Consider the following 9,546-nt stretch of genomic DNA (forward strand, 5'->3'; position numbering starts at 1 on the left):
AGCCAATGTGACATGATAGCGGGAGAGACAGATGAGTTGTCTCTTACCTGAAATGAAACGTGATGCCATTGGTAGCTTAAAAGGACAACAGTGGATGCTTGTTTGAGAATAGTTTGGAGAGAGACGTCAAGAGAGAAGCAGGGAGACCACTTAGTTTTATTACTCCAGGGGGAAATGATATTGGGTTGGACCAGAGTATTGACAGTGTAGGTGGTGAGCTGTGGGATGTAGATATATTTTGAAGATAAAGTCAACCGAATTTCCTAATGCATGGAATGGGATGTATAAGAGAAAGAGAAGAATTGAGAAAAATTCTAGGATTATTAAAATACCTTTTTTTTTTTTTTTTGCTTTTCTTCTGTGAGCCTGAATTACCCCAGCAAATGCTTCCTATACCTGTAGAAAATGTTTCCATGTCTTTCATCCTTCCTATGGCTGTTTTCTGAAAACCTTCATCTTTCTCTTCTTTTTTTTTTCTTATATTCTATTAAAATGTTTGTAATAAGTATGGGAAAACAATTCTGACAAAGGTCTTACACAAGGATCATCAAGGGGAAACTGCTTTCTATTTACGAAAATTTGGAAGGAGATAGGGAACACGTTCTCTGATAGGCAACGAAAGAGAAGTAAAGGGGCAGACTTTGTTAAACACTTGGATTTTCATGGAAATGTCTCTCTATCACTGAACATCATCAGAAACAATCCCAGCTAACACTGTCATAGCCTTGATAAATATCTGAGTCAGCACCTTCCTTTTCAGCAACTCCAGGACAAGCCCTTCCATTCCTGTCCATGCAGTAACTAATTGTATTAAACTCATGACTCTCCTGGATGGTTCCCCATCTAATAGAAGTCATTTCTAAATGTATTCATTCCCATCGATGAGAGATTATGGGAGATTTCCAATATTCTACACCTGACATACAGCCACTCTGACATCAAAGCTTGATATTGTCATCAAGAGTAAAATCATCTGGGCACCTGGGTGGCTCAGTTGGTTAAGCATCTGCCTTTGGCTCAGATCATGATCTCAGAATCCTAGGATCAAGTTCCGCATTGCGCTCCCTGCTCACAGAGGAGCCTGCTTCTCCCTCTCCTGCTCCCACTGCTTGTGCTCTCTCTCTATCAAATAGATAATTAAAGTCTTAAAAAAAAGAGTACAATCATCTTGCCAAACACTTATTTTGGAAACATGAAAATGAATGATAAATTAGGGGATGATTTGAATAAAATGTGACTGTTGAGTTTGCTCGTGCGCATTTCTTCCCCAATCAAATCACACCAGAAACACAACAAAATGCACACATGCACACACCTCAAATGTCTTCTCGGTGGCACTACTCTTGAAGATCAGTGAACCTCTCCTCCTCTTTCACATTTGTAACATTCTTCTACATTAAAGACAACAACAAAAAAACTACCTCATTCAACATCCCAGAAAAATCTAAGTGCTCTGGTGCAAATTGCCATGCTATGCACGCAACAGGAAAGTACTATTGTATCCAAAGACCTTAAGCAGAAATTGCCAAATTCTGTAGAAGTGATCCCTACAGAGGCCAGTGGTGGCCGGTATAGTGGTTTTAAATGTCACTATAACTCCCAAAGGCCTCAGCAGTTAGGCAGAGTTGTGAGTGCAGATGAGAAAGCCACCAAAGAATTTGCAGCTGTGGTATAGAAGTTAATTGAAAAAGGAGGCTACACATTGGATCCAATTTTCAACTTTGATGAACAAGTTTCCATTTTAAATGCATGTCTTGAAGGACCTACATCTCAAAGACGGGAAAACATGTCCCAGGATTTAAGGCGGCCGAGGATCACTGAATTAGGATGTTCATACTGATGTCAAGCGGAGAATAATGAGCCACAATTACCCGTATCTGCTGCTACAACTTTCTAATTTCAAATCACCTCTCTTCCACCACTTTGTAATAACCCACAAGCTGCAACTCTTCCCAGCTCATTTCCACTGCAAAGTTTCAGTCTTTTTCAGGGAAGAGTGCCACATTATTGTACTATTCCTGCATTTTTTTAACCACTGAACATGTATGAAATGCCGTCAATGTTTTTATTACGTTCCTTTTTTTTTTTCTATGAGTCACTGATGAAATTTCTGAGTGTTTTGTCCCTAATTTCACTTTCCCCATAAGCCTTGTTTTGTTTTGTTTTTCTCACAATTTAGCATAGTGTGATGATTTTTAGGAACACATATATGGTATTACCGCAGAACTGACAGTATGGGGTAATTGCATTTTTCCCCCTTGAAACACAATGACTGTGTTAAGAACTGATCTCTCAAATTGTTTGGTATGCCTGGAAGAGTAGACTGTAATTTCTGGGTCAGTTACAGAATTCTAAAATAACATGGGTTTTTAGAATTATTGAATTTAAGTATTTCATATAATGAAGGAATGGAGTCCTGGAGAGGTCAAATGAATTTTCTAGGGCCACACAGCAAGACAATGACAGATCTAGAATCGGAGTCCGTGTCTCTTGACTCCTAGTTCAATAGTCTTTCTCGTTCAGATTGGTTTAAAAGTGGTTGTCATAGGGCAGTCCTTGATCCGGCAGCATCAACGTCACCTTGAAACTTGTCAGTAATGTAAATTCTGTGGGCTGGCCCAGTGGCCCTCTGGGTGATCTGGATGCCCACTAACATTTGAGAACGACTGGCTTAGAATAAACTGCCAGTATCTGTGATCCAGGAGACACCAACACACTAGAAAGTACATCTAAAATATTAAGCACAGTTTGAGAAGATTACATTCTTCTTGTGATTTTCATTGATTCAAAAGATATTTAAGGTATATATACGCAATTCTTAGATCTTGGTTTTATCCATTAATATAAGTATACACAGCACCAAACAAAAAGGCAGATTCTAGATAATAAACTCCCTTTAGGTAGTATTCAAAGGATAAACAAAGTAGCATGTTTTTTCTTGTAAGAGCAAGTCACCAAAAAACTACATATTTATGGGAAAAATCTATATATGTGAAAATCTATTTGCGTGTGTATAGTTATAATCTCGGGAATAACAAAATAGCAACCAAAGAAACCGTTGAATCAACCTGAATATTTTATAGTTTGAGAACTAGAAAGAAATAGAGTTCACATAGCTATGAATTGCCTTACCTGTCTTCCCCATTGAGCCCTGCAATACAAAGTTACGTGAGCCAGGAAGATGGGGGACATTTCCTTAAGTTCTTTGCAATCCAGAGAATTCTCCGGAGCTGATTTTGGTTTATATATACGATGTTTGGGGCCAGTTCAGAACTTTTACTGGGGGACTTAGAAACATGCACATTAGTCAAAATTCACTTCAGAATCAACGTAAGAGACTTAGGTCTCCATCAGTCATATAGAAGGATGAAGACGCATTTTGCTGTCCTCACGAGCTTTTCATTTGCTTTTCTTACCTCATTTGGAGCAATGATGGGCTTGGATGCCAGCTGAAGACGGGAAGTGCCAGGAGAGCCACTCAGCTAAGAGTTTAGGCAGTTGGCTCTCAGCTTACCGGTGGCCTTGATTGTGTCACCTAACCTCTCAGAGCTTCAATTTCCTGATCTGTAAAAGGGGGATAATATAGCTCCCCTCATGGGGTGTGGTGAGGATGGAATCATGTCATAATATGCAAAACTTCAGTCTCTTAACAATCACCATGATGTTAATTCATATTCTTCCAATGAGCTTCTTTTCTTTCTTCCTTTCCTTTTTCTTCCTTTCCTTTTTCTTTCTTTCTTTCTTTCTTTCTTTCTTTCTTTCTTTTTTTCTTTCTTTCTTTCTTTCTTTCCTTTTAAAAAGATTATATTTACTTATTCATGAGAGACACAGAGAGAGGCTGAGACAGAGGGAGAAGCAGGCTCCCTGCGGGGAGCCCAATGCAGGACTCCATCCTAGGACTCCAGGATCATGACCTGAGCCAAAGGCAGATGCTCAACTACTGAGCCATCCAGGTGCCCCTCTTCTTTTCTTTTCTTTTTCTTGTTTTCTGCCTCAATCTGATTTTAGGCTTTGGTTAGTTTCTCAGTGCTATTTTTGTGACTGACTGTGCCAATTTTATCTCATTAGTTATGCCCTTCTATTTGTCACTCCTGTCATTTGTGTACCAGTCATTTCCCCATCTTAGTCTGTAATTTCCTTAGGGACAGGGATCATCGCCCCCCACTGCACTTCAAACATATAGTAGGTGCTCAATAAATGTACGTTGAATGATAGAGAGAATCAAAAGTAAATGTGGACCTTGGAAATAAATGGAGCATATCCCAACAATTAACTTGCTGACTGAGAGCATTTCTGCTTAGAGGAACACTTCGGGTATTGGGCAGACTGAATAAGTAATAATGTTTGTTTCTTTTGGTGACAAAAATATCCTTTCATGACACTAATTTCCCTTTACTTGTGCATCGACAAAAGTTTTGTTCCTAAACACCTGACAAAGAGATGTAAACCCACAGCGATGTGTGTATTGATATGTATAGCCAGTGTCAAGTTGAATATAAAATAAAGTGAAAGATAGAAATGTGACCATGTAAACAAATAGCCCCTGTTGTTTCTTGTGAGCCCATATGTGACACTAATCCAGAAATGCATGCCAGGGGCAGTTAAAATATGCTTTGAATTACTAGCAGTGATGTTTCTAGAACTGAGCACACGGCATGATTTATATCCTAATGTTCTCAATCAGATTCTAGTGATCGATTAATCACACTATCAATAACGAAGAAACAGGAGTGCTTTCTAAAGTCCTGTGCTTGCTAGAGGCAATTACGTCCCCCAGTGGGTGCTACCTCAGAAACGCAGTTTGGAAGTATTCTTGCCCGTGCTAGGAAAATTGCTAGTTGAATTCCTGCTTGGATAAAACAGTTATGAGCTTCTAGTCGGTGACCTTAAGACTACACTTCAGTCACAATCCAGGGCATCAGTATAATGCTTTGCAGGCTTCTTTAGACAACGTTCATTTTATGTATTTATTTAAAGATTTTATTTATTTTTTCATGAGACACACAGAGAGAGAGGCAGAGACACAGACAGAGGGAGAAGCAGGCTCCCTGTGGGGATCCCGATCCGGGACTAGATCCCAAGACCCCAGGATCATAATTTGAGCCAAAGGCAGATGCTCAACCACTGGGCCACCTGGGCAACCCAGCAAAGTTCATTTTGATGATGAAAATGGCAAAGTTGAGTGGTGGAAGGAGCAGCTGGGCTGCCCTGAACTGGCATTCGGAAGGACCTTCACTGCTCTGGGTAGAACATATTTTAATGCTCCATTTAGATTAGCTGGAGAATGTGCTAACTGTTTATTAAGATCCTTCTATGAGTTTTTAGTTCAAGTTATATATCTCTCTCTATATATTTTTTCATATTTCTCTTAAGTTTTTATTACAAGGCTTCTAAAAGACTAATAGAAACATGTAGGATGGGAAGGAAGCTGTCTCCTGATAAAACAGGGCAACAAATTTTGGGAAAATGGAAAAGTAGTTCAACTAGTTCTGGTAGGTGAAGCAGGGTAAGTAGAGTGGCAGCCTGGAGGGCATCGCTAAGGGAGAGGGGACCAGTATACCCAGCACAACCCCAGATAGTTGGCCAGAGGAACAGAGTGGAAGTACAAACACAGGTTTATTTGAAAGTGGAAAGCAAAATCAGACTTCCCTCCCACTCCATCTACCACCCACATAACAACATTATTCTTACACATAAAGGGGAATGAAGGTCTTCCGGCACAGATCGTTTTAAAGTAATTAGTTTCCAGATCCTCCTCTACTATGTGTACTGTTTTTCTAAAGCTGATCTGTCTTGGAACACTGGTTGTGGTGTCCCTCCCCCACTCCCCTGTCATTACCATAGTCATGTGACCTTACCCTAGTCACCTGTCCTGTGCTAAATATCCTCAGTAAGAATAGCACCAGCAACAACTCTGAGGGGCCACTCATAGATTTTAAAAATAATTTTAATGATTCTATGAAGTATAAATTCTCATTCTTTCTTTACGTGAATGATGTTTTCAGTGTGTGTATCTAGAAAAAGAAACAATAGAATTGAGGCTGACACATGTGTCTGTACTACTTCCTCAGAGACAAGTGAGCTGATTAAGCAAAAATGTTGCACGCATGGCTACTGCATTGACCAGTACAGGTGCACTACTTCAAGGGTGACACCCACACAGGCACTGGGTTGAATGGCACCCCCTGAAGTTGTGCAGTGCACAACGTGTGGAACTGAAGACAGTGTAGAACTGAGTAATGTTTCTTTCAACTAGAAGCGTTTTTACAATAAAATTCTACATTTTGTGTTTGATAATTCTTTTCAATATTTGTCTATATTATATACTTTGGCTCAATTGTGAACTAATTATAACTCAGTTGAGAAGGGAAAAAGTTAATAGAGCATCACAGGCATAGGGAATGTAGAAAAAGTATAATTTCAATTTGCATATATATATTTTGGTTATAGAAGATGAATATTGAGTGTTCAGCAATACATATATATATATATTACATCACAAATATGCAACACATTAGAATAGAACAATAAGATTCTGTAAGGGAAGTGAAATAGAAACAGGAGTCCAAGTCAAAAAAGTAATATTACAAATGATCAACAATAAAGAAGAAGTATTTTGAAGAGGTATATATTTTGAAAATGGAAAATAGAGGGTATCAAATACTATTGTATTTCCCTTCCATGAGATATCTTCAGGAGAGTAAGAGTGATGTACCAGGGTTAATTAAAATGAAAGTATTTGTAATGTGCCAGAAATTACACTTGTAGCAACTGTTTACTCTATAATGGAACATTCTGCATGTCAACTTAAAGTCGTTTAAAAGATACATTGTTTTTCAAAGTTCTTTTTGGGGGGATATGCAAACAAAAAAAATAATTAAAAACCTTAGAATGACAAACAGCCAGGCGTTTGCCAATGGGCAAAAACTGAGAAGATTCTTCTTTAAAAGTTTTGAAGCAACTGAGGCCATTTAGACAAGTGTTATGATTCTAGTGCTTTCTCCTCACAGGGAAGAGGACAGTTTAGCAGCTGCTTTCTCATCTTCCTATCCTAAAATGATGCCTTTCTACCCTAAAAAGGAGACTCCCTCATGTACACAAGATTTGGCTAGCCTTTCAATACTCTCGTGTTTAAATGTGAATGGTAAACTGAGGATCATCAAGCATTTGAGGAAAAACAGCAACATGAAATAGAAAGACCAGATAAGCAAACTGAAAAACAGACCCTGGGGAAATGAAAGTAATTAAGCTAGTGGAGAAATTACAATGAAATAAATCAAAACTTAAACTCTCCTAGCAGGAATTAAAGGGGTATCACATCCCTAAAACAATAATAGGGTGCCAAGAAAGGAAACATCAGAAATCAAAAAAGAACTCCTAGAAATTAAAAGTCTAACTGCAAAAAAACTTAAAAAAAAAAAGTCAATAAGGAGGGTGCCTAGGTGGCTCATTCAGTTAAGCATCTGCTTCTGGTTAGGTCATGATCCCAGGGTCCTGGGGTAGAGTCCTGAGTCAGATTCCCTGCTCAGTAGGAAGCCTGCTTCTCCCTCCCCCTACCCTGCTCTCTCTCTCTCTCTCTCTCTCTCTATCAGTTAAATAATTAAAATCTTTAAAAAATGATAAACTTAAAAAAAAATAAAAGTTAATAAAGGAGTTGGAAGACAAAGTTAAGGAAATGTTCCAGGATGTAGGAAAAAATGTCAAAGATTTAGACAATATGGGTAAGAGAGTTAAATGAAGCTGAGGTTCCACTCAGAGAATCAAACATTTCATGAACTGAAATTCCATACAGAGAAGGAAGACAGTTGGTGGGCAGGTGGGAGTCAAAGCAGAGATGAAAGGGCCATTTGTCTTTGATGTTCACTCAAAGTTCATTCAGTGAACCCTGAGCTCACTCTCATTTGCATAGCACAAGGGCCATGACACTGAAAAAAGGAGAAACAGAATGTGGCAGCCTGCATAGATGAACTTGCCATAATTTTGATTAGTATAGTCATAATTATAAAGCTGTTACAGGTTTTGGTTGTTAGAATTAATCTATAGACAAAGCATAATTTTTCATAATTGTTATGATTATAACAGAATGTATTTTTTCAATATCTTTTTTTTAATTAAGTAGGGTCCACACCCAGTGGAATGCAGGGCTTGAACTCTCAACTCTGAGATCAAGACCTCAGCTGAAATCAAGAGTCAGATCCATAACCGACTAAGCCACCCAGGTGCCCCTCAACCTTGGGAATTAAAAGTAGATGTACAGTTGATAGAGATTTGGAAACAGAAGATGGGAAGGAAGAGGTGGGAAGAATGTGGACCCTAAAACGGTCATCTTAAAAAAAGTGGGTAAAGAGGAGATTCTTTCTGCAGGCTATAAAACAATAAAAAGATGTTCAGGGGCACCTGGGTGGCTCAGTCGGTTAAGCACCTACCTTCAGCTCAGGTCATGATCCTGGGGTCTTGGAATTGAGCCCCACATTGGGGCTGAGCAGCCTGAGTTTGCTTCTCCTTCTCCCTCTGCTGCTCCCCCTGCTTATGCTCTTTCTTTTTCTCTTTCTCAAATACATAAAAAAAAGATGTTCAATATTATTTAATGTAAACACTAGAATATATGAGAAGAGTGATATCTAATTAAAGTTCCAACTGGAAGACATGAGGAAAGAAGGGGAAAGGGAGAATAGAATAAATGAGATTAATCATGCACAGTGTATGGTTTACTAGGATTGTCATAACAAAATACCATAAATTGAGTGACTTATGCCACAGAAATGTATTCCCTCAAACTTGTAGAGGCTAAAAGTCCAAGATGCAAGTGTTGGCAGGGTGGATACCTTCTAAGGGCAGGGGGGGATGGAGAATCCATTCTGTCTTTTCTTCTAGATTTTGATAGCTTAGGTGTTCTTTGGCTTGTTGGTGATGTTCTTTCTCCCTGTGTATTCACATCGTCTTGCCCCTATTTGTATCTCTCTTTGTGTCCACATTTCCCTTTTATTTGAGTTTCCCAGTCACCTTGGATCAGGACCCATCCTAATGACCTCATCTTAACTTGATCATCTGTAAAGATCCTATTTCCAAATAAGCTCACACTCATAAATATTGGAAGTTAGAATGTTAACATTTTTTTTAAAGTTTCTATTTATTTATTCATGAGAGACACACACAGAGAGAGAGAGAGAGAGAGGCAGAGACATAGGCAGAAGGAGAAGCAGGCTCCATGCAGGGAGCCCGATGTGGGATTCGATCCCGGGTCTCCAGAATCATGCCCTGGACTGAAGGCAGGTGCTAAACTGCTGAGCTACCCAGGGATCCCAGAATGTTAACATAAAAAAAAAAAGATTTATTTAGCTATCTTACATAGAGGGAGAGGGGGAAAGAAAAAGTATAGGGGGAGGGACAGAGGGAGAGAGACTCTTAAACTTTGCACTGGGCAGGAAGCCCAATGTGGGGCTTGATCTCATGACCCTGAGATCACGACCTGAGCCCAAACCAACAGTCGGACACTTACCACCCAAGCGCCCCTAGAATGAGGAGACATAATTCAACCCATAACAC

This window comes from Vulpes vulpes, chromosome 12 (genome assembly GCF_048418805.1).
Source record: "Vulpes vulpes isolate BD-2025 chromosome 12, VulVul3, whole genome shotgun sequence".
NCBI lineage: Eukaryota > Metazoa > Chordata > Mammalia > Carnivora > Canidae > Vulpes > Vulpes vulpes.